At 40.9% G+C, this 22,934-nt stretch overlaps 1 protein-coding gene across 5 annotated transcripts in view; it reads left to right on the plus strand.

The window, feature by feature from the left end:
* Positions 1–11,229: 11,229 nt before the first annotated feature.
* The window catches only part of Supt3h (SPT3 homolog, SAGA and STAGA complex component), a 342,495-nt gene continuing 330,790 nt past the window's right edge, over positions 11,230–22,934 (plus strand). For 2 of the 5 annotated variants that reach the window (XM_027387432.2, XM_027387433.2), the window contains exon 1: positions 11,230–11,486. The gene's annotated coding sequence lies outside the window, so the exon portion shown is untranslated. The remainder of the gene's footprint in view (positions 11,487–22,934) is intronic. The other 3 variants (XM_027387434.2, XM_027387437.2, XM_027387436.2) reach the window with 3 other exon arrangements.

The following is a 22,934-nucleotide window of genomic DNA, read 5'->3' on the forward strand; positions in this document are numbered from 1 at the left end:
ACCAGTGAACTGTGCAACTGAAGTGATGAATTTATAGAATTGTAGTGTAAATATCTGATATGCAGGATATACAACCCCTGTGAAAGGATTTTTTTCAACCCTCTCAAGGGGTCGTGACCAAAAGGTTGAGAACCACCGTTTATATCCTTATTTCTGTTGACTCTCTCTCCTTCCCATCTTCTCCGTCTCATGGCGGTGGGGGGGTGGGAAGGGGGGACTTTATAACTAGCTCTCTTTCCATTTATCAACTTCTTCCACCTTCTAAATTGCTAAACTTCTGAAATGAGTGATCTGCTTCGCCCATTCATACTTACACCCCGGAAAGTCACCAGTGCTTGTTACGTCAATATTTCTGACTGAACTCAGAAGCCCTTCTCAGTTTCTCACCATCTTGAAGTTCTCTGTATTTGAAAACACTTTCAGAAGGCCAGGGTTTTTTTGTGTTTTTTTTTTTTTATTTTTTTTTAATGAAGTGAATAAGCACCTGTTTCCTGTAGCGGTCCATCCATGTACTAAAGGCCTGTCCCATCTAGGTTGATATTACCGGTGTTACAGATCTTTAGACTGAACTTATCATGGGTTTTTAGGTCACTGGATGCATATCCTTGAAGGAAACTGTGGAGGACTGACTCCTTTCCCTTTTTTCTTTTGCTGCCTAGTGAAGAGATGAGCAGTTTGTTCCAGCATGCACTCCCAGGACATGATCATCTGGCATGCCCACCAGAGACTTAAATCAATGGGCCTGTAATCTTGGATTGGAACCTGCAAACTATGACTCCAAATAAATATTTTCCCTTTACAAATTAATTGTTTCAGTATTTTTTTTTTTTTAGAGTCATGGAATGCTGACTGACACAACAGGTATCTGGGTTGACTTGCTACTACAAGGGAGGCCTAAACCCCATAGAGTGAAATTCAGGGATTTGTTACTTCACTCTTACCAGGCAATTTATCCCTCCTCTAGAACAAACTCACCTCAACTTAGGAGAGATCCAAATAAAATGCAAACTGCAGAGTTCTTGATTTGCAGTGGAAAAATGCAATTGCTACATGAAATGGGACTTTCTAATGCATCTCATCGTCATATTTGGAAGAAAAACATTATTCATAGAAACCACCCCATAATTTTTGGAATTAAAAAAGAAAATGTAAAAATTGCTTGGTCATACCAAAATCAGGTTAAGGGGAATTAGCTACCTAATTTGAATTCCAGAGTATTGGGACCTGAAAGTCTGACTCATTCATCTTTTCCCACTTATTTCAACTGTATAGGAATGTGCTAAGTTATTGTGCTTAAATCTGCTTTTACAATGTATCATGGCAATGTTTCTCCTTATTTACATAACATTTCAATCAGGTTATAATTTAGGCTTTCTAGCTATCCTTCCTGGAAGCTGTTATTTGCTCACTATTCAAATTCACTTTGATAGCTAGGCCTTACCTGTAAAAGTAATTGGGGGAATGTCTCATTGCTTTCTGCATGCTCACATCTGGTTTTTAAATATGAATCTCTAGATGCCATATTTCTTTACACAAGGCACACCTGGATAAGTCAGCTTGCTCACCCACATATGTATCTGGCTGTAAATTAATTCTTAAAATCCTTCTTGGCTGTGAATCTGTTGGCTTTTCCATTGTTTAGGGATAATCAAAGGAACATTCCCTAGATAGTGAAAGTAGTTCTAAATTAGATTCTAAATAGTTGAACAGTGACAACATTATTGGAACAATGGTAGTAGAAAATGACTTTATTATTGGCATGTAATACAAAAAATTGAGTTGTGAACAAGCATGTAATTACAGAGACACTATTGCTTGACTGGCTATCTCTAAGCTCATTAATAACCATATACTATTTGCTCACTTATTTTGTCATATGTCATTATTTGCTGCCAGATAAACAGTAGCCAGGGTCAAGACCTGAAGATAAATTTATGGGAAACTTAACATTGAGAAAGTTTCATTCATAAATATCTCCCCCATGAGGGCTGATCACCATCGGTTAGTTAGAATGAGATGACAGTGGTTCCCAAGCAAAATCTGAGGACTGCATTGGGTCACAGAATAGTTTTGATGAAGTGAATGACAATTTCATTATTTCTCTATTATAAGTGTAAAACTTGAGTAGAGAGGCACTTTCTGAAAACAGTATTTGCTTTGTGAAATTTAGATGAAAGGAGTCTCTTTGTTCAGATATAGAAAACCGTGTATGACACTCATTTCCACATAGAAATTCACAAATCTCTAACATGCCAAGTAAATGTGCTTTACTGTAATATGGAAAATATTACTAAAAGCTGCCTAGGATGTGGGTGGGTATCACAGTTTGTACTCCGTCATTGATTGTTGGTTGGGGAAGCCACAGATTCCGTCGAAACTCTAGGCAAGCATTTCCCCAAGGGTGTGTACTTCAAAATCGCCTGGAGGCTTGCTAAAGCAGACCACCAAGCCACCCTTGGGGGTTTCTGATTCTGGAGGTGTGGGATGGGGAACACGTATTCCTTTCTAATAAGAAGCAGATGTTGCAATTCTATGTTGGAATTACTGCTCCATACTGGCAAGCTTCGATGACAACCAGTCTCTGATGCTGTGTGCCCCACTCCTCACAGTGCAAACCTGCATCATTTTGTACTGGGTTTACCTCGTCATCCCCCTTTCAGGAAAACAGCATCTTTCCTAATTAGGAAAAACTGGTGTCAACTAGTATGGGTAGTTTCATGTTCATTTCTTTCTTCTAGTCTACCTACCCTCTTTTCTTTTTTCTCTTCTGTTTCCTCCTCTTCTCTTTCTTTTTTAATGGTTTTTCTGAGACAGAGTTTCTGTGTGCAGCTTTGTATACCACGCTGGCCTCGAACTCACAGAGGTCTACCTGCCTCTGCTTCCCGAGTGCTGGGATCAAAGGCGTGCGCCACCACCAGCCGGCTTCTACCTCTTTTCTATGTATAAGGTCTCAGCCACTTCTTGAACTCTACTTGAGCCTTCTACTAGCTCTTCGAGGACCCAATACTATACAAACTTGCAAAGACATCAGCTTTCTATCCCAAGGATTCAACATTTTCCTCTTGCCCAGTTTCTTCTCCAAACCCTGTAAACAGGCTCAAGTGTCTTTATCTGGAAAAAAAAATCTATTCCTTGTCACTAAATACGATTCTAGACATCATGTGACTTCTTGGAAAGTAGTTCTTGGAAAGAATAAAGGTTTTCTTTACCAACTATCCCTTCTTAAGTCAGAATGACCATGTTTCTCTTCCTAGCTCCATAAAAATTGGTTTTGCCAGGGGCCACCTTGAACTGATTAAGTTCAGTTAACATTAACATGTATCATTAATATGCCTCTTTGAAACTCTTCTCCTGGCATCAGGAAACTACTACTGGATTTTTGAGACAGGGTTTCTCTCTATGTCCTTGGATGTCCTAGAACTAACTCTGTGGACCAGGCTAGCCCTGAACTCATAGAAATCTGCTTGCCTCTGCCTCCAAGTGCCAGGATTAAAGGTGTGTGCCACCACTGCCCAGCTTCCCAGTGGTCTTTACAGACTATCTGCCACACTCATTGCCATGTTGAGGACCCAACCTTTGACTCACTTCTCCTTGTTCTAGGAACTCTCTTGACCATTTCATTGTGTTCTTTGGCTTCTGTCATGTCCACATAGATCCTAGTGAGAACATTCTTTTAGGCTGAATGTAGGAATGGGACAAAAAGTCATACCTGAGTGATGTGTGTAAATTAATGAATCATGTAAGCATCGGGTTCCTAAAGCTACATATCCATCTAATGTCCCCATTAGATTAGATTTGGAATACTTGGTTCCTGGTTAGTGGGTGGGTATAGGAGATATGGCCTTAGTTTCAGAGAGGCTGAACACCACCAGGTTAATGAGGTTGTTTAAAAAAGATTCCAGAAAAAGGAAAAAAATCTATATCTATCTATATCTATCTTTATATATATGTGTAGAATGATAGAAACTAAGCCCATTTGTACATTCTTTGATCATTATTTAACAATTTATCTGAGCATTACTTAGTCAAAATAGATTTATTACATCAAGTTTTGGGGTGTGAAATAGTAAGGGCAGGTTATATAAGCCACACATGGCATCAATTAATTTTTGGCCCTGTTTCCATACGTAATAGAAAAGGAAGGCAGTTATTAATAATTCACCAAAATGCATCCAATTTCATATCTAAATATTTTGGCAAAAAATACAGTTAGAACCGGATGCTCTTTATATTGGTTTCAACTTGGAATTGTGTATCTTACTTTCAATAACTAATGCCCCCAAAACTTTATTTTTGTTCTATTCTTATTTTAAATAAAGAGACTCCAATTTCCTTGTATTTCATTTAAAATGTAGTGACATATACCCGTGGTGTTCTTTGAACCTGCAATGTCTTCTGAAGGCTCACGTGCTGTCAGCTCGGGGGCTTCGGGAAAGTGATAAAACTGTATAGGTTCTCACCTTACTGGTGATTAAATACATTGACAAGTTCATAATTTGATAGCATAATTGGAAGGTGGTGGGAACTAGAAGGAATATGTCCTGGAAGAGTGGCTCTTTCCTTTGTTACACGAAAGGAATATTTTTTCCTTTTCTCTCTGTCTTCTCTCTGCCTCCAGTCTGCCTTGAGGTGGGCAGCTTTCCTCAGCTATCTCCTTCCACCATGATATTCCTGTCTTTCTACAGTCTTAAATCTAAAGTAGCCAGTAGACAGCAAGTTCTGGGACACAGTGACCAAAATACCTGCAGAAACTCCTTAAGGTAGGAGAGAAGTGTTTCAGCTTCCAGTTAAAGAGGGATTTCACCCCATCACAGAGGGAAGGGCATAGAGGTGTGGTGGGGCATTCCCTCTGTGTAGCCATGGATGTAAAGCTGTGACTGTTCACTGGCTGACAATGCAGGCCAGAACCAGGGCAGGTACAAACTACAGTCGTCTACCCTCAGTGAGCCACTTCTTGCAGACAGCATCACCTCTCAAAGCCTCCATAGACTTAGAGCTTTGAAAATAAAGGCCTCTGGGGACATTTTAGATCCAAGCCTTAACACTGAGTGAACACAGATTGAGCCTTCTGGGACTGTGAGCCAAAACAAAACCTTTGCTTCTTGAAGTTTATTTTCTCCAAGTGACAAAAAATGATGGACAACTTCAACAAGTCAGGCCAAGCCAGCATACAAAAATTGTGATAATTCAATAAAATGATTGTAAATATTATAAACCTAAAATTTCCATTGCCATAAAAACTTATGTGTTTAAAAAAAACACTAAAGATGACAGAGCTTCAGTTAATTATGTTTGTCTCCCAAACTGGATTCTTGATTGCCTGTATCCACCCAACATATTCCAGTCTATTCCATATCAGCTAAGGCAGGCAAATTCACTCACTTTTTCAGTTGCTCAGAACAAATGTTTGATTACCAATGGTTCTTTTTTCCTAGGATCCTTAAGCCTAGTCTCTCAGTAAATTGTCTCATGCTGCTTTCAAAAATATATCCAGAATCCAACTATGACAAACCAGTATACATACATATGCTTTGTTTCCTCTTTGACTAGGCTAGTGCATGACATATAAGTCTACAGATGACTTTTAACAGCACCAGAGTAACCATTTTAAAGCCTAAACTATATGATGTCAAACCTCTGTCTATCATACCCTATCCCTACGCAACTGGCTTCCTCATGCATCTTTGACCTCACATCACACGGTTTTCTTTCTGGGTAACTAACTCTTCCATAGCTCACGGGGCTTTGGGCAGTTCTTCCACCTTCTGAGACCTATCTCCACCTCAGCAACTTGACTCAGGCCGGTCCTTCAGACATCTGTAGCGAACTCCTTTGCCTTCCAAATGTACTCATTCCAGTAGCACTTTCCCAGTCTGCCTGGCTCCAATTGCCATTTTTTCAATGACAACAGCTCCCTCATTCCATATCCTTCTATTTTACATTTTCACCTTCCTAGTAACACCCATGCTCTTCAAATATACTATAGAATATAGCTATTTTGTAGTTTATTGAATCTCCCCTACTGGGATGTAAGTTTGAAGATGGTCTGGGTGCCTGCCTCTTTTGTGTACTGCTATTTCAGCAGCTTCTAGGGGTATACCAGCCACAAGACGAACATTTGTCAAAATGTGCAAGTTGTTTGCTTCTAGAATCAGATTTTGGATTCCATGGGAATAAGTTCACATTTGCCTGGAACATTCCAGGGCTCCTTCAAAGCCTTATGTTCTAAGATTCCCTTCCTAGTTTGACTTCAAAAAATGGTGATTGTTTTCCCAGTGCTGTCTTAGTTAGGGTTTCTATTGCTGTGAAGAGACATCATGATCATGACAACTCTTATAAAGGAAAGCATTTACAGTTCAGAGGTTCAGTCCATTATCATCGTGGTGGGACATGGTAGTATGCAGGCAGACATAGTGCTGGAGAGGTAGCTAAGAGCCCTACATCTTGACTCACAGGCAACAGGAAGTGCTCTGTCTCACTGAGCATCTAATGAGCATATATGAGACCTTAAAGCCCACCTCCACAGTGACACACTTCCTCTAACAAGACCACACCTACTCCAACAAGGCCACACCTCCTAATAGTGCCAATTCCTTTGGGGGCCATTTTCTTTCAAACCATCATAGTGGTCAAGCACTAGTTTCAAAAGATCCCGGGTTGTTAAACTTGGGTAGAATGAAAAGTCGCTAGGAGGATGAATATGATTAGTTTTATTTTTTTAGATCAATTTACATGATGTTATGAGTGTTTTGGATGCATGGAAATACATACACCAGAAGCATTCCTGGTGCCTTTGGAAGTCAGAAGAGGGTACCAGGTATTCTGGAACTGGAGTTATGGATGGATGGTTGTAAGCCATCATATGAGAGGTGGGAACTGAACCTGGGTCCTTTCCATGAGCAATTAGAGCTCTTACATGCTGAGCCATCACTCCAGTCCTATAATTATAAATTTAAGTCCTATATTAAAAGATTCAAGTAGATTCTATGAATCTTGAAATTCGAAGGCAAATGGAGTTAACTAGAAGAAACCATCCTGAGTGAGGTAACCCAGTCACAAAAAGACAAACATGGCACTCACTCATATATGGATTTTAGACATAGAGCAAAGGATTACCAGCCTACAGTCCACACTGCCAGAGAAGCTAGGAAACAAGGAGGACCATAAGAGAGACATACATGGTCCCCCGGAGAAGAGGAAAGGGACTAGATCTCCTGAGCTAATTGGGAGCATGGGGGAGGGGAGAGGGAATTGGGAGAAAGAGAAGGGGAGAAGAGGACACGAGAGAGTGGGAAGAGTCAGGGGAAGAATAGAGGAGAGAGAAAAGAGATGCCATAATAGAGGGAGCCATTATAGGTTTAAAGAGAAATCTACTACTAGGGAAGTGTCCAGAGATCTACAAGTTTGGAGCCAACTATCAATCTAAGCAATAGTCGAGAGGCTTCCTTAAATGCCCTTCCCCGATAATGAGATTGATGACTACCTTATATGCCATCCTAGAGCCTTCATCCAGTAGCTGATGGACGCAGAAAAGCAGACACCCACAGCTAATCACTGAGCTGAACTCTGGAACCCAGTTGCAGAGAGGGAGGAGTGATGAGCAAAGGGGTCAAGACCAGGCTGGAGAAACCCACAGAAACAGCTGACCTGAACAAGGGGGAGCTCATGGACCCCAGACTGATAGCTGGTAAATCAGCATAGGACTGTTCTAGACCCCCTGAACAAGGATGTCAGTTTGGAGGTCTGGTTAATCTATGGGGCCTCTGGTAGTGGACCAGTATTTATCCCTAGCCCATGGATGGACTTTGGGAGCCCATTCTACAGAGAGGGATACTCTCTCAGCCTAGACACATGGGGGAGGGCCTAGGCCCTGCTCCAAAGGATATGACAGACTTTGAAGATCCCCCATGGAAGGCCTCACCCTCCCTGGGGAGCGAAGGGGGTTGAGATAGAGGATGGGGAGCAGGGGAGGAGAGGAGGGAGAGGGAACTGGGACTGACATGTAAAAGAAGCTTCTTTCTAATTTAAATACAAAAATACAAAAAAATAAAAGCCTCAAGTATTGCAATTCTTAACATTTCCTATCAATATGTTGCTCTTCCTGCTTTGAAATATATGAATGCAAATGGAAGGTAGGAGCCAATATGATTATGCATAAATAATACTATCACCCCTTTTTCTAGGGTATGGATGAATTACTTTTTTTCTTACTTGTTTTTCTTTTGAAATATATAACATGAGTTGGATATCTTCATGTATCCAAAGTAAGAGCTCAGTCCTAAGATTTTGAAAGCAAGCATGTTAAACTTATTCTGTATAAATTTAGGATCTGTATTTTAGGTATTCCTATTTTAAAGGAGCATAGATTTTTAGGCAGCAAGATTTTAGCTCAATTGATTAAAACATCTCATTCTACAGATATAAAAACTGATGCTCAATGGTATTAAGAAACCTGATTAGAAGCCAGGCATTGGTGGTGATGCCTTTAATCCCAGCGGAGGCAGGCAGATCTCTGTGAGTTCGAGACCAGCCTGGTCTACAAGAGCTAGTTCCAGGACATCCTCCAAAGCCACAGAGAAACCCTGTCTCGAAAAACCAAAAAAAAAAAAAAAAAAAAAAATCTAGTCTAATAAGTAAAATAAGGTGCCTCTGAGATTACAATACAGAATTAGTTCTCCATGCCAGAAAAGTAATTGAATATAGCACCACGTGTGTGTGCAATCCTAAACAGTATGCAATCATGCCCAGAGAAGGTCTGTGTTTCTATAGTGAGGCTCTCATAATTGTCCTAACAAATAAAAACCATGGATTGCAAGAGCAATATTTTGCAGGTCACTTGAAGTGAACCATCCTTATGTGGAGAAGTGGCTTCCTCACAGAAATGTTCCCTATTAGCACGGCTTTTGCCATCCGTTTTAGAATGAAGGCTTCTTTGGTCATTTAATGTAATCATTACAAAGAAGTAAATGGGCCCTTAGACACACGCACTTTGCCTTCATACTAGTGAGTCTGTGTTTCCCTACTTATTTTGGAAATCATTGCTTTTTCTCAGAGCTAGTGGTTTTAAAAACTTTAACTTCACCAAGAGCTTCATCGTTTTTAGCTTTGTTATTGTATAAACTGAGGACATGGCCTCTACAAGGTATGGTTGAGGGGAAGGTTTTTATTGTAGATATGAGCCAGAGCCAACTGGAAGAGTCCAGAAGAGGCAGAAAGCCGTTGATTGAACACGGCCAGCTTACTCACCTGGCCACGAGAGGAAAGATGGGGAGAGCAAGAGAGGAAGACAGAGAGAGTGCCTGCAAAAGAGACCAAGAGAGAGGCAAGAGAGAGGGCGGCCAAGAGAGTACACAGCTGAGATAGAGTTACAAGGGAATGAGAAGCTGGGGAAGGAAGCCCATGAGCTGGAGCTTAGGGCCAGGTGAGAGGAGCCACAGGTAGTTGTGATACAGAGGAAGCTAGAGGCCAGCATGCACTTTGGTAACCTGACAGGTACCACAGATCTATCCCCAATTTCTTTTGGACCTGACAGAGTTTGTTTACAAGTCAAATCTGATCTTCATCTTTGGAGGTGAAATGCCTGTGCAATGACATTAGCAAAGAAAAATTTTAATTAAAATGAACCATCTGCAATGTTATTTCTTTGGACAATCTGTTTTCACAGCAGCTCTGTTTTTAAAAGACAGGTCTGATGTAGCTCAGTTTGGTCTTAAAGTCGCTATGTAATCAAGGGTGACTGACCTTGACCTTTCTAATCCCATACCAGGCCCTAGCTCCTATTTTCTTGGCCATGTACTAAAAATCTTTTCACCTGTTGTATATAACCTCATCTTACTTTTAAAGAGAAGTAATGACAATTTTGACTACTTTCCCACTTACTGTCTACACTCTGCCTAGGACGAGTAAGCCTGGATTCACAAGTCATGCTGAGTCTCTACAATATATATATATATATAATATATATTTGCAATATATGTATAATATATAATATATATTTGCAAGTGTATTTGATAAATACTGAAGTGTCTGGCAATTAGACAGGACTAAATCCAGCACAACTCCAATCCAGAGAGGAGATAACCAAAAGATAGCCGTTTTAAAGACGCTAAGCAATTCAGAACATATTCATTCATAAGCAAGACATTAACAGAAGCGGTAGTAGTGCTTGACAAGACTTAGAAAGGTAATATTTTGAAGTGGCAGGACTTGAGTATGGATAATGTTTTCTATCTTAAGCTGTTGGAAAAAATGCTAAAAATATAAACAACACTTCACACACAGGCGCATTGAAAGCGTATGGCACCACTGTCTTGGATGCATTAAGGAACTTCACCTGCAATCATCAAACGCAAGAGCTGAAAACCTAGCCTGTAGACCAGGCTAGTCTCGAACTCACATAGATCCACCTGGGTCTGCCTCCCCAGCGCTGGGATTAAAGGCGTGCGCCACCAACGCCCAGCTAGAGGAGGTCATACATACAGTTCAATACAGGTGGTGCAAGATCACAAAATGACGAACAGGCCTAACTCCCAAATCACCAGGGCTTGTTTATAAAGCCTCCCAAATAGTGGAATTATCAACAATAAAAACATGCTCTTACGTAATTAATCTTAGTAGAAACGAACTGGGGGAAAACTTTGCATCGGTTGCCACAGGCTTTTGATTTTGAGGTCTCAGAACCTGCAGCGACCATGCACAGTGCTTCTCTGAGGCGCGGGTCTTTCAGAACTCTGAGCCCCTTTGCCATTCGAAACAATCACGACCACCCCGACCCATGAAGAGAAGCTTGCAAGGACAAACTTCCAGGGCAGATTATCGACTCCTTAAAGAATCCTAGATTCAGCCGGGCGTTGGTGGCGCACGCCTTTAATCCCAGCACTCGGGAGGCAGAGGCAGGAGGATCTCTGTGAGTTCGAGGCCAGCGGGAGTGCCAGGACAGCCTCCAAAGCCACAGAGAAGCCCTGTCTCGAAAAACAAACAAACAAAAGAAGAGAATCCTAGATCCACAGGCGCCCTCCTCCAGACGGCAGAGTCTGCACAGGGCATACCAGGTACGTCAGCCCGACCTCTCACGCGCCCCACAGCAGCTCCCGCCGAGCCGCGAGCCTGCGAGCCGCTCCACCCGCCTTGGCGGGAGCACGACGCCCCGCCCCCAGAGTGTGGCGGAAGTAGCCGGAGCAGCACTGCGGCCGCGCGCCACCTAGCCGGGTGCGCATGCGCTCTCGCTGCCTGGGTCGGCCCGTGGGTCTAGTTACCTCAGTCTCCGCAACCCCCGCCCCTCATACAGTGGCGCTCTCGCCATCTTGCGCCCCCTCCAGCCTAGCCCAGTCACCTTTTCCCTTTCTACACTCTCTGACCCCGTTCCCCGCCCCCCAGCCCATCGTGTCCCGGGGCCGCCGCCGCCGCCGCAGACACCGCGCCATCTCTGTCCCCCTCATTCTCCTCGCGGGACGCGCAGACGTGCCTCCACGTGTCCTTAAGCAGAGGTTGTGGGGCGCGTGGGGGCGGCGGGGAGCGGGGCGAGGTCTTGGGGACGTCAGGGACGTGGCAGCCAAAGGTCAGGCCCAGGACTGCGGGCGCAGCCCGGCGCAGGCCGCCGAGCGTGGGGTGCGCCATGGCTCCTCCCCGTCGTCGGTGGGCGTGGGGCGAGGGGAGCCTCCGGCCCGGGCCGAGAGGCACCTTTTGCGTGTCACCCAGGTTGCGTTGGTGACCGGAGTCCTTCAGAAAGGAAAGCTCCACTCCATGGAAGTTAGGGAGCATTGGCGGAAGTGCAGCGTGCAGGGAAAAGGGACGGAGGACACCGCGACGCTGCTGCCACCGCCCGCCTCTGGGACCCTTGGGGAAATCATTTAGCTAGTGTTGTGGGGTTGTAGATGAGGATCAGCATAGCCTAGTCCAAAAGCCAGGTTAACAGGAGAGTATTTGTGTGCTTGAACGCTTACACCAACGCCCGCAGAGTTCTCAGCTGTGATTAATTACCTACGCGCTCCATGTTGAGAAAATTGTCCTCTTGCCTTCTCTTTGGAAGGTCAGGACAGTTGGTGTGACAAATGCGGATGGAGTTATAGGGAGAGGGGATATATTTGACGTTCAGACAGGATCCTGGAAGCAGTGTTGTTACTGCACACCCGGATAAGTTAGCATCGTGTCCCTTAAGTTAGTAGAAACTCAAAGAAACGAGTACATGTTGCTCTGGGAGAAGACCTGGGCTCTCAGTGTTTGCAAAGGTTAAAAGATTGACTTGAAGAAACAACTGGTAGAATTTGTGTGTTCCAGAGAAGCGGAATTTGACTCCTAAGGGATAGTTTCTTGATAATACTTGGCAAAACCAGAACGTACTTAATGTACTTAATCATGCTATTGCAAGTCATGACCCAAACCCCACCCCGTTGGGCTTTTAAGTACATTGTATCTATCCTGAGAGCTGCACTGCCCAATGGAACTTTCTGCCAAGTTGGAAATACTATACACTGTGGGCTACCAATGTGGTAGCTATCTGGTGCAGGTGGCTCTTGAGTGCTTGAAATGTGGCAGGTGCCACTGATGAACTTAAATTTTAATTGGTTAGAAAGTAAATTACAACTTTAGTAGCCACCCACACACATGGTGGTGTTGCATGGGATCCCACAGGTCTGACAAATTGAGAGCTGTTACAGTTTTTGATTTGTTGAGTTTTTAAACCAGAGAGACTAGCTCTTGGGATATTTATGCTGTAAGGAATCATAATTATATCCAAATAATGCCTTTCATTCAAAGCGTGGGTCTGCTAGTATTTATTTACAGCTTGGCAAATTAAAGCAAAACACTCTTTTGACTCCTTGGTTCTAAAGCTAATGCCAGATTTAGTTGGAAAGAGAACAATACTAACTAGAGTTTTCTTTAATCAGCTGTGGGTTTCCAGTGCCTTTTATCACTTGGTTAGTTCTTAGTGAAAACTTTCAACTCTTTATTGCTGTGGTTTTTTTTTCCTTCCCCATTTGAAAGGTGGTGCTTCTCTTTTAACCTTTTGCACAATAAAGCTGTTTAATAGATTATAGTAGCAAACTTTGAGCAATTTTAGAGGTCATTTTAGTATCCATATTCAAACTTCTGAAGAAAAGGTGAAATTTGGTGATAAATGTGTCATGGTATTACTTTCCTTAAAATGTGCCCATTTTTGACTGTTAATCTTGAAAATAAAATTTTCTCTCCTTTTTTCCTTTTTATCCCCTCCCCCTTCCCTTGCTTCCTTTTATTGAACACTAGGGATTGAACACTGCCCTCCCAGTTACTAAGTGGGTTCTCTGCCACTGGGCTGTGCACCCAGGCCTTGAAAATAAACCCTAAGGAAAAAAAACAAACCGAAACAAAACTGTCATGGTAGATACTACCCTGAACTCTGGCCTGATGTTTGTAAAATGTTGCCCTTGGCCTCAAGGCTCAAGATAATCTTTGGCTCTAGAATGACAGCCTAAAGCTCATGAGTTACATCACAGGCAGAGAATAGCTCAGGACATGCAAATCAGACTGATCTGGTCTTAAGCGGCAGACTATATTAAATTTTCTGGGAGTCATGTCCCAGCATACTTTCTACCAGAGCCCCTTTCACACTATCAAAAACATGCCACTTTGGCTGTGCTAACATGGCCTCACTTTTCAGAATTCTTAACATAATCTCTGAATGATTAGCCATCTTTCAGTCTCCAAAATGCTCTTGCTGAAATCAGTGACAAAGTCAGTGCTGTTTCACTTATTTAGGGGATAACTTGAATAAGGTCAGAGAGTGACTTGGTCACTTTAGCCACTGGTGATTTAAATGTTTTACTTTGTATAGAAATCTTGGGTAGTGCGATTGTCTGTCCTCTTTGGGGAAGAAAAAAAAATCTTTTGATGTAAGGGGCTACAATACAGTATAATAGGAAGATTAAGTATTCCTGTTGAAAATATTTTTTTGGTGAGGTCACATAGTGAATCAGTCAGAAATCTGTTTTTCATGTATTAGAATGTTAATGATTTTGCTTATACTTACATTGTGACAAATAATTCAGCCATTGCATTATTGTGTTAACTGAACTCATGTTAACCAAAGGGAATGAACTGTTCTATTTGCTATTTTAAATGTTGACGGTGATGCCCCTGAGCCCTGCTGTCTCACGTAGCTTAGTCTTGAAAAGGCTGTCCCACCATAAACTTCTCTCTTTGAGCATGCTTGATGTTAAAATCCTGAAATGTTCTCAAAGAGTTGTGCCTTTGCTTATGTTCATTATCATGTTTCACATAACTGAGCACTAACTCTAGGGGGAGCATTTTAAGTTTCCACTTTAGAGGAACTGAGGAAGAGAGGTGATATGAGTTGCCCAAGGTCACATGATAAACCTCAGAGCTCAGTTCTCTCCTGCTACACTGTGGGTGGGCATAGGCAGCTAGTTCACAACCAGGTTCACTGTAACAGACACCTTGTGGAGGTCTTGTTATGGAGGAGTTAATTATGATCCACTTTTATTTGTGTGTTCCTCGTTGTATAGTAGAAAGGATTCTGGACCAGGAGTCAGGGGGACCTCAGTTTTAGTCCCAGCTTGTGTCACTAAATAGTGGTGTGTCCTTGGGCAGTTCAAGAAACCCCTCTGGGCTGCAGTTTCCTCACCTGAAAAATGAGGGATTTGGATGAAATTAGTGATTTTCAAACTATGGTTTGAAACCTGCTCACATATTTGGTCCCCTCCCACCAATTTACATAGTTAAACCTTTGCTTGTTGTTTAGCCTGTTGGTTTTCTTTTAAACAAAGACTATCTGAACATAACATAATTTACTAGTCTCTGAGGACACATAATGGCAATGTCAGCCCCTGACTGCAATGGTTGTAGCTCTAATAATTTCATAGTATTTTAGAGATAGGCATCTTTTACAGATGAAAACTCTAGTCACTAAAATAGATGACTTTTTTTTTTTTTTTTTTTTGTCAAGCTATATGACTACATAGATCAGGTAGTCAGCTACTAGGGATCAACCCCCACCTCCTTTTTAAGAAGATGTATTTTAATTATATACACACACATCTGTGTGGGTATCAGCAGATGCCAGAGGTGTTGGTTTCTCCTGGGACTAAAGTTACAGTACTTGTGAACCTTTGATGTGGGCTCTGGGAACCAAACTTGGGTCCTCTGGAAGAGTAATATGTTCTTTTAACTACTGGGCCATCTCTCTAGCCTAAAGCCTTACATAAAAAATAAAATAAAATTAGGCCTGAGACATTTAGCCAGTATTTTTTGTTTCCTCATTAGTAGGGGGAAAATACTGGTCTGGTAAGGTGATTGTGGACAAAACAAAACAAAACAAAAAACAAATAACATCAACAAAAATCTGAGTCACTGAAGTGCTTTTGTAAAGCCCAAGCCCATGAATTCTTTATATACATGTACTAAATTGTCATTAATCACACAGGCTGTGCTTTAACCACACCACTAAATTATGATTGTTGAATCATGTATGTTTAATACTACTAGATGACAATATATTTCTCATAAGGCTGACTATTTATAAAGCATGATTCTAGGCTAAAAGAGAATTGTAATGCTTAAAAATAGCTACTCATTTAAACAATATTGTTTTGTGCTATAGCACTTACTTATTAGGATTGTTTAGTGATGGCCAGATTTCCCAGAGTTGGGGAAAAAAACCCATAAATTCATTGAATTTTATGTAAAAACAATAGTATTTTAGTATTGAAAAAGTGAGTTTGCTATGAATTTGCCAGTATGAGTGCTGTGTGTTTTAGGTTGAGTTTTTAGATACATTCTGCAGTGCATTTTAGATATACTTTTATAAAGAAAAAATTTTAGAACAATTTTTTAGAGGACAATATTGGGTATTAAATTTAGGCTAATATGAGACTAAGGAAAAAAATTAGTAAGATTCTCTCATAGCAGAGAGCTCTGATGTCTGTAAGTTAGCCATCATTAGCTAACAAGGATATAAAAACGTCTTGTTATTTTGTGTGTGTGTGTGTGTGTGTGTGTGTGTGTGTGTGTGTGTGTGTGTATTTTGCTGGGAATTTAGCCTAGTGACTGTTGCATTTAAGGCAAATGCTCTGTCACTGAGTGATAGGCCTATCTCATTTTATAAAAATTTCTTATTTTCAATTCAAATATATTTTTGAGCCCACATTGCATTGTGGGTTTTATTGTTTTGTTTTGAGACAGGTTTTCACTGTGTAACAGAGCCCTAGCTGTCCTGAAACTCACTTTGTATAACAGGCTGGCCTCGAACTCACAGAGATCTGCCTGCCTCTGCCTCTCCAGTACTGGGATTAAAGGCGTGTGCTACCAAGCCCTGCTGCATTGTTTTCTTTATAAAACCATTGTGAGACAAACAGAAATTCTTCCTGAAAGATGGAGGAAGTAAACCTGAGACATTAGTTGATTCCTATATTATAGGTTCTGGTATACTGGTTAGTTAGTTCTTTAAATAAAAAGCCCATTCCAGCCAGGTGTGATGAGACATTCCTTAAATCTCTGCACTCAAGAGGCTGAGGCAGAAGGATTGCAACTTTGAGGCTAGCCTGAGCTACATAGGAATCTCAAGGCCTACTTGTGATATGAAACAGGACATTGTACCAAACCAAGGCAAGCCAAACCAGCCAAACTCTCCTCGAATGTCATTCACCTTAGGAGACATCAATTTGTCAGCTTGTAACGTTTCCTTCCTTTAACATCTTTCACAAAGCTTTGTAGGATCTCCTCTGCTTGAGTGTTTAATAGTTGTCTTAATATGATCTTAACTGAAATTGTGTGGTTTTCTGGTTTGTTTTTGTTTTTATCATTTCAAAGCTTCCTCTTTTTAGCGAATGGTAGCATAATTTGGTTTGACCTCAGTCATCTTTGCTGTTCTTATATACCCAATGTCTACTCCACCTGCAAGTTAACTCTGCATTCATAATGTGTTGTTATCTCCACTTGTTACAGAAATCAAAGCCACTGACATCTCTTGTCTGCACAGCTTCAGTAACTTCTGCTTTCCTGGGTCATACCCTTGCTTGTAGAGCAGCCTCACTGCAGCTATCCTTAAAAAACAATCATGTTCAAAGTTCTCCAACAGCTTAAAATTAACCTCCTGTGGCCTTCAAGGCTTCTTAGTTCACTTCCTCCTCATGACTCCTAGATCCATTTTCTGTTGCATATACCCTCTACTCCTCCTTTCTACTCACAGTGGTCTTCGGGCCTTGTTCTTGTATACAGGTCCTTGAGCACTGCCTCTTGCATTTTGCTCAGGTGGTATATTGTTACCTGGTAGTTGAAATCCATTTGTAAAATTTGTTCTTATAGCACCACTTTAAATTGTTTTTGTCTGAGTATTAGTCCTTACCCTATAATTTTTGTTTGTTTCGTCACTATTATATCCTGAGGCCATAGAACATTTGGCTTTTAGTCAGTGTCTAATAATTATGAATGAAATCTAAGGGCAGATAGTTTGGGCTTTAAAAAAGACATTGCCTGTTTTTATGTTAAGAAGAGGGGAGACTGAAGGGAAATAAATCAATGATGAGTTTCTGTTTCTATGTCATTTAAGAGATGCTGTCATCAGACAGTAGTTGGAAGAGGGATTCAGTATGGGTCAGAAGTTTAGGATGAAAATAATGCACATTCACTAAGATAGTATAAACCAATTGTGATGGTTGATCCTCACTGTCAATGGGACTGGATTAGAATCATCTAGAAGATATATTATAGGTATGTTTCTGAGGGTGTTTCCAAAGAACTTTGACTGAGGAGGGAAGACCCACCTGAACGTGGGTAACACTTTATAGGAGAAGGTCCCAAACTTAATACAAAGCAAAAAGGAAGAAAGCATGAACACCAGCATTCATCTATCTGCTTTCTGATAGTAGGTCAGTGTGACTAGCTCCTGTATGACCTCACCATCATGACTGACTGTAGCTCCTCTACCTGTAAGCCAAAGTAAATCCTTCCTTAAGCTGCTTTTGCTAAGCATTTTGTCATAGCATCGAGAAAGAAATAAAGAAAATTGGTACTGAGAATTGAGTTTTTTGCTGTGACTACCTGACCATGTGGCTTCTAGGCCTATGGAACTGTTTTCTAAAAGGAATCTGGAAGAGTATGTACCTGTAGGCTAGAGAAACCCTAGAGTGCTATAAGCCACAGATATCCAGCCTTTTGACATCATGATATGATGTCATCATCAAACAGCTGGGCTGCATTCATAGCTATGCTAGGATACAGTAGTTTGTAGGCTGAAGGTTGGGTGTGGCTACTGTAAACAGGACTGGAAGGGTGGCAGTATGGAAGACCAGAATGCTGAAATGAAAGAAACGAATCCTGGCTCATGAGATTTCAAATGGGAAAGAGGACTCTCAGGACTTGGACTAGAGGCCACCTGTGCTATTTTCTGGCAAAGAAGCTGCCTATGTTTTGCCTGTGTCTAGAGAACTTGTGTTGTTCTACATGCTATAGACATTTTATAGATAATTTATATAATTTTTGAATTTTTGCATTTGTAGTGATTGATCATTTGATGTTCTTCACATCAGTGGAAAATTTAGATTATGATGTAACTTTATTTTTTTTTTAACAATAAAACACAAAATGGAACATGTATTAATGTTGAGTTACCTGTGATTTTTTTCCCCCTGCCTTTGGGGTTTTACAAAACTGTTCTAATTTTAAAAACTTATTTATATTATGTGAGATGTCTAGGATATGAATTATTAGGATTGAGACTCTGTAGATGTTTGAGTAAGCACATGATTTAATGTTCTTCGCCAGTAATTAGTAGAAGAGCTAGTCATTTCCATTATGTCTCTTAATTGCTAGTTGGCTTATAGGCTTATAGCCCAGATTTTGCCATAACTACTAGGCTACAGAAACTAATGATGAGAGTCTCAGTTCTTTGAGGTGTATGATAAAAGATGTTTGTCATGGGATGTCTTCTTTGGTCATGTTGTCAACAAAAGTATGCTCCTTAATGGATACCCAGTAACATAGCCGCTGTGTTTTTGATTTACTTTTGTGACATCTATCTTTACTCTTTGCTACAATTAGAACTTTCTGTGTTTGGCAGCAAAACTTTCTAATGAAAGCAATCTTGCATGCATATGTACATGCACACACACACACACATCTAGGTGAAATAAACACGGATTTTTATTTTCTAGAATGGAGATTTGGTTTAGTGATCAGATTATCATAGTATTAATCAGAAATGAACTTATTCCTGGGGTTCACATTTAAGCTGGTATGTTGAACTGATCTGGGTCTCAATGTGCACATCTGAATTCATTTTGTAAAATATGGCAAGCAGCTGCATCCCCATGGAAAGCTGAAACAACTGCAGGACATTAGCCCGTTGAGAAGATTACAGTAGGTTTTCAGTTCCATGTTAACTGTATTTATTAGTGAAAATTGACTTGAGTGCTTCTGCTTTTAACAGACCTTTTTTTATGTCCAGAAAAAAGGAAATAAAGCATCGGAATGATAGGACTTTGATGTGTAAAGAAGTTAATGTCTAAAGAAGTAATTATCTAAATCATCAAACAAAATGTGGGTACAGGAAAGAATTATTTTGGAGCCTAATAAACTATCAGCTTTTCATGTCAAGAAGAAAGTTATTCACCTGTTTGATTTAGAAATTAAGTAACTTGTCTGTGAGAGGCTGATTGTGGTTGTAATACATTTGGATTGGAGCCCTTCACCTCTTACCCATGAATACCCTTGATAGAAACATTTCTAGTAGGGAGACAACTGAAAGAAAGCTGTGCATCAAACCTAGGGCCTGACCCTTAGTGTAAATTTGCTCTATGAAACATGTTCTCTTAAGAGAGTTAGAGCAGGGTGACTGGATTTGCAACTGAAGAAAGAGACCAACTGTTTGAGAGGTGTCTCACTCCATTTTAGCTGTAACCACACACAGTAAGTAGTGTGTATATCCAATCTGAAATGGGTCAACCTAAATCCTGGTTTTGGGAGGCTGGGGTTAATACAGAATCCTTGAGGTTAGTATTTCCTCTTGGCCTTGTCTTGGAACCACTGGGAACACTGGGCAGCGCAGGGGTGGTGGTGGTGGGGGTCCTTACAAAAGGGAGGCTGTGTCTTTTGCTGGTCTGTTTGTAGAAATCTGTAACCCTTGTTTTCCCCTAACCCAAGTTTCAAGCTGGAGTTGCCTGGAATCCCAGCACATGGGAGGTGGAGACAGGGAGGCGGCATTATCAAGCTTATTGCCAACTTGGAATACATGAGGCTGTCTTAAAACCAAAATAGAACAAGGCAGTGTAGGTAGTTTATTTCCTTACTTTGTCTGCAGAAAAATAGTAATTATTTCAAAAGTTTTTGTGAAAAACAGAACAAATGTAGGCTTAAAGAAAAGTGATAGCTTTTCTTAGCATTAGCTGCTTTTTTCTTCTCTCTCTCTCTCTCTCTCTCTCTCCCTCTCTCTCTCTCTCTCTCTCTCTTTAATGTGTTTGGGTGTTAAGTCAGTTTGAGTGTAACTTTTTTGTCTTTAAGAGCTCTCATGTTCCGTGCCCTACTTAGTTCTAGCCTGCTTAGCATAGGCCAAAGGAATATTGGAGTATTTCAGATATAATTACATATAAGAATGTCTACGTATTTATTATGACATAATTAAAGTGCTGTTCCCCCTAGATCTCTGTGTCATGTTGCCTTTTCGGGCAACGCCCATTTCGGGCGTTGAGTACAGTAACTTTCTCTCTAGCTTAATTTCATGTGCCCTGTCCTTGAGTACCTGTGCTCTAGATTCCCATGGTGATTTTTATCATCTTCCACACATTTGGTTAGATTAAAAGGGCATATTAGGAAAATGAACTTGACAGCCACATGGAGAGTGAACTGAGTGTAGAAGAGATAAGAGTTTGTAGAGCCATAGTTCAGAGCAAGAGGGGAATGAAGAGGGTCTGCTCTTCTCACATATCATGGGGTATAGGGACAGGGAGAGGCAAGATGGAGTGTGTTAAGTAAAGGTATTTTAAATTGATATAAAAGCTTTTGTCAGATTAAGATGGGGGTATTTTAAATATCTGTATTTTAATAGCTAACATTTATTGTGTACTTCCTGTATCAGGATTGTCCCAAATTGTTTGCTCTGTGAGTTCATCTAATTGCCACAATCACCTTTAAACAGTAGGGCTTTTATTCACATTTTATAGTTGAGACAATGTATTCACATTTTATAGATGAGACAATGGAAGCAGAGAGAAGTAAAGTGCCTTCCTTAAAGCCCTAACAAAGTAGCAGAGCTGGATAGTGAACCCCATAGTCTGCCTCTGAAGCTGAACGTTGAAATCAGATCTTTATGCACAACTTTGACTTCTCCTCACACATTCTACAGCAATCAGCCGAAACCTGTTTTCTTCCATTACTGTGAGTCTGGTGATCACAAGAGGGCCTTAGGAGATAGCCACCTTGTGTAGACATTGTGTGATTGCTAGGGACTGTGTGAGGGAAACTAACCAGTGACTTGCAGTTCAAGGAGATAGTAAGTTCTGCCTCTGAGATGTGCAGAACAGGAAAGCATCTTCCATAGATAGGCCACTGAGAGCCGATGCACAGGATTGGGCTGCATGTTTCCACTTGTGGGAAGTATCCCCCAGGATGATGTCTCCCGTCTCCTGTTAATCTCTAGACTGTGCTCAATTCAGTCTCCCCAGCAAGGTGACCCTTTAGGTTGCCATCTTCAGGTCAGATGTTTCACCATAGTAAAGCCTTTCTCTGCCTGGACTTTGCCTTCTGCAGTGGTGTGAATGACCAAGCCCTTTGTGCAGCACCAATTCTAGAGGCTGCTTTACCAACTAGATTCTTCCTGGACCTCTTTCAACTGCTTTATCATGTGTTCTCAAATTTGTATGTTGTTCCATAGAATCTGCAAAGTATTTTTAATTTCCAACTTAGGGAAAATGATGGTATTCAAAGTTTACATAAACTTAGACAGTAATATTTATTGTGTGTTTATGGTAGTTGGTACTTTACCTACTTCGATGACTTTTATGTTCTTTTGACTAGTTCTTGTTTACTAATTATTTAATATCGTGCCATGCACAATAAATAAAAAGGCATGATTAGAATTGGTTAGCCATTCATTATATATCAGCCTGATTTAATAGGGGAAATATCATATTTTAAATTGAACCAATTATTTGCTCCTAAGATTCTGATCTGTTGATTGATTTTCTACTATAATTTAGGCTTTGGTTCAAACGAGAACTACTCTAGGCTCTGGTTTTCTCATTTTGTATATTATAGTTATAAGAATTTTTAAAAGTAGACTCTTACCTGGTACTCCCAAAGTGTGTGAGTGTGTGTGTGTGTGTGTGTGTGTATGTTCCCGTACGTGCACATGAATGTGTGTTGTGTTTGTGTGTGTATGTCAAATGTGGAGGCCAGATGTTGATATAGATTGTCTTTCTCAGTTGCTGCTTCACACTATTTTATTTACTATCAAAACAGTATTTCTATTTGAAAAATATCTAAAGCAGATGCTAAAGCAGATGTGTAAGTGTTCAGTAACGATTAGGTATGTTGTATCATGCTTACTGTAGCAACAGATCTATTATCATTTTAATTCAGAATAGGTCAGTCCTCCAAGCCATTCCTCAAAACTCAGAGCTCTGTGTTTTAGCTAAACTGGCTGGCCAAAGAGCATCCAGGATCCACTTGCCTTTCTCTCCCCCAGGGCTGGAGTTACAGGAGTGTGCTGCTGTGCCAGCTTTTACATGGGTGCTGGATTCTGAACTCAGGCCCTCATGCTTGCAAAACGGTCATGGTTCCCATAGCCAACTCTCTAGCTCCCAAAGTGACTTTTGTTTAAAAAAGTCTGTGCAAAACTGGGGGAATGTTTGTTAAGGAGCTACTGGACACTCCCTGAATAAGTGCTAATGAGATTCTGGTGGTGTGCAACACTATGGAGAACTACCAAACTATGCCAAAGTAGT

The sequence above is a fragment of the Cricetulus griseus genome, assembly GCF_003668045.3.
Source record: "Cricetulus griseus strain 17A/GY chromosome 1 unlocalized genomic scaffold, alternate assembly CriGri-PICRH-1.0 chr1_1, whole genome shotgun sequence".
In the NCBI taxonomy this organism is placed as follows: Eukaryota; Metazoa; Chordata; class Mammalia; order Rodentia; family Cricetidae; genus Cricetulus; species Cricetulus griseus.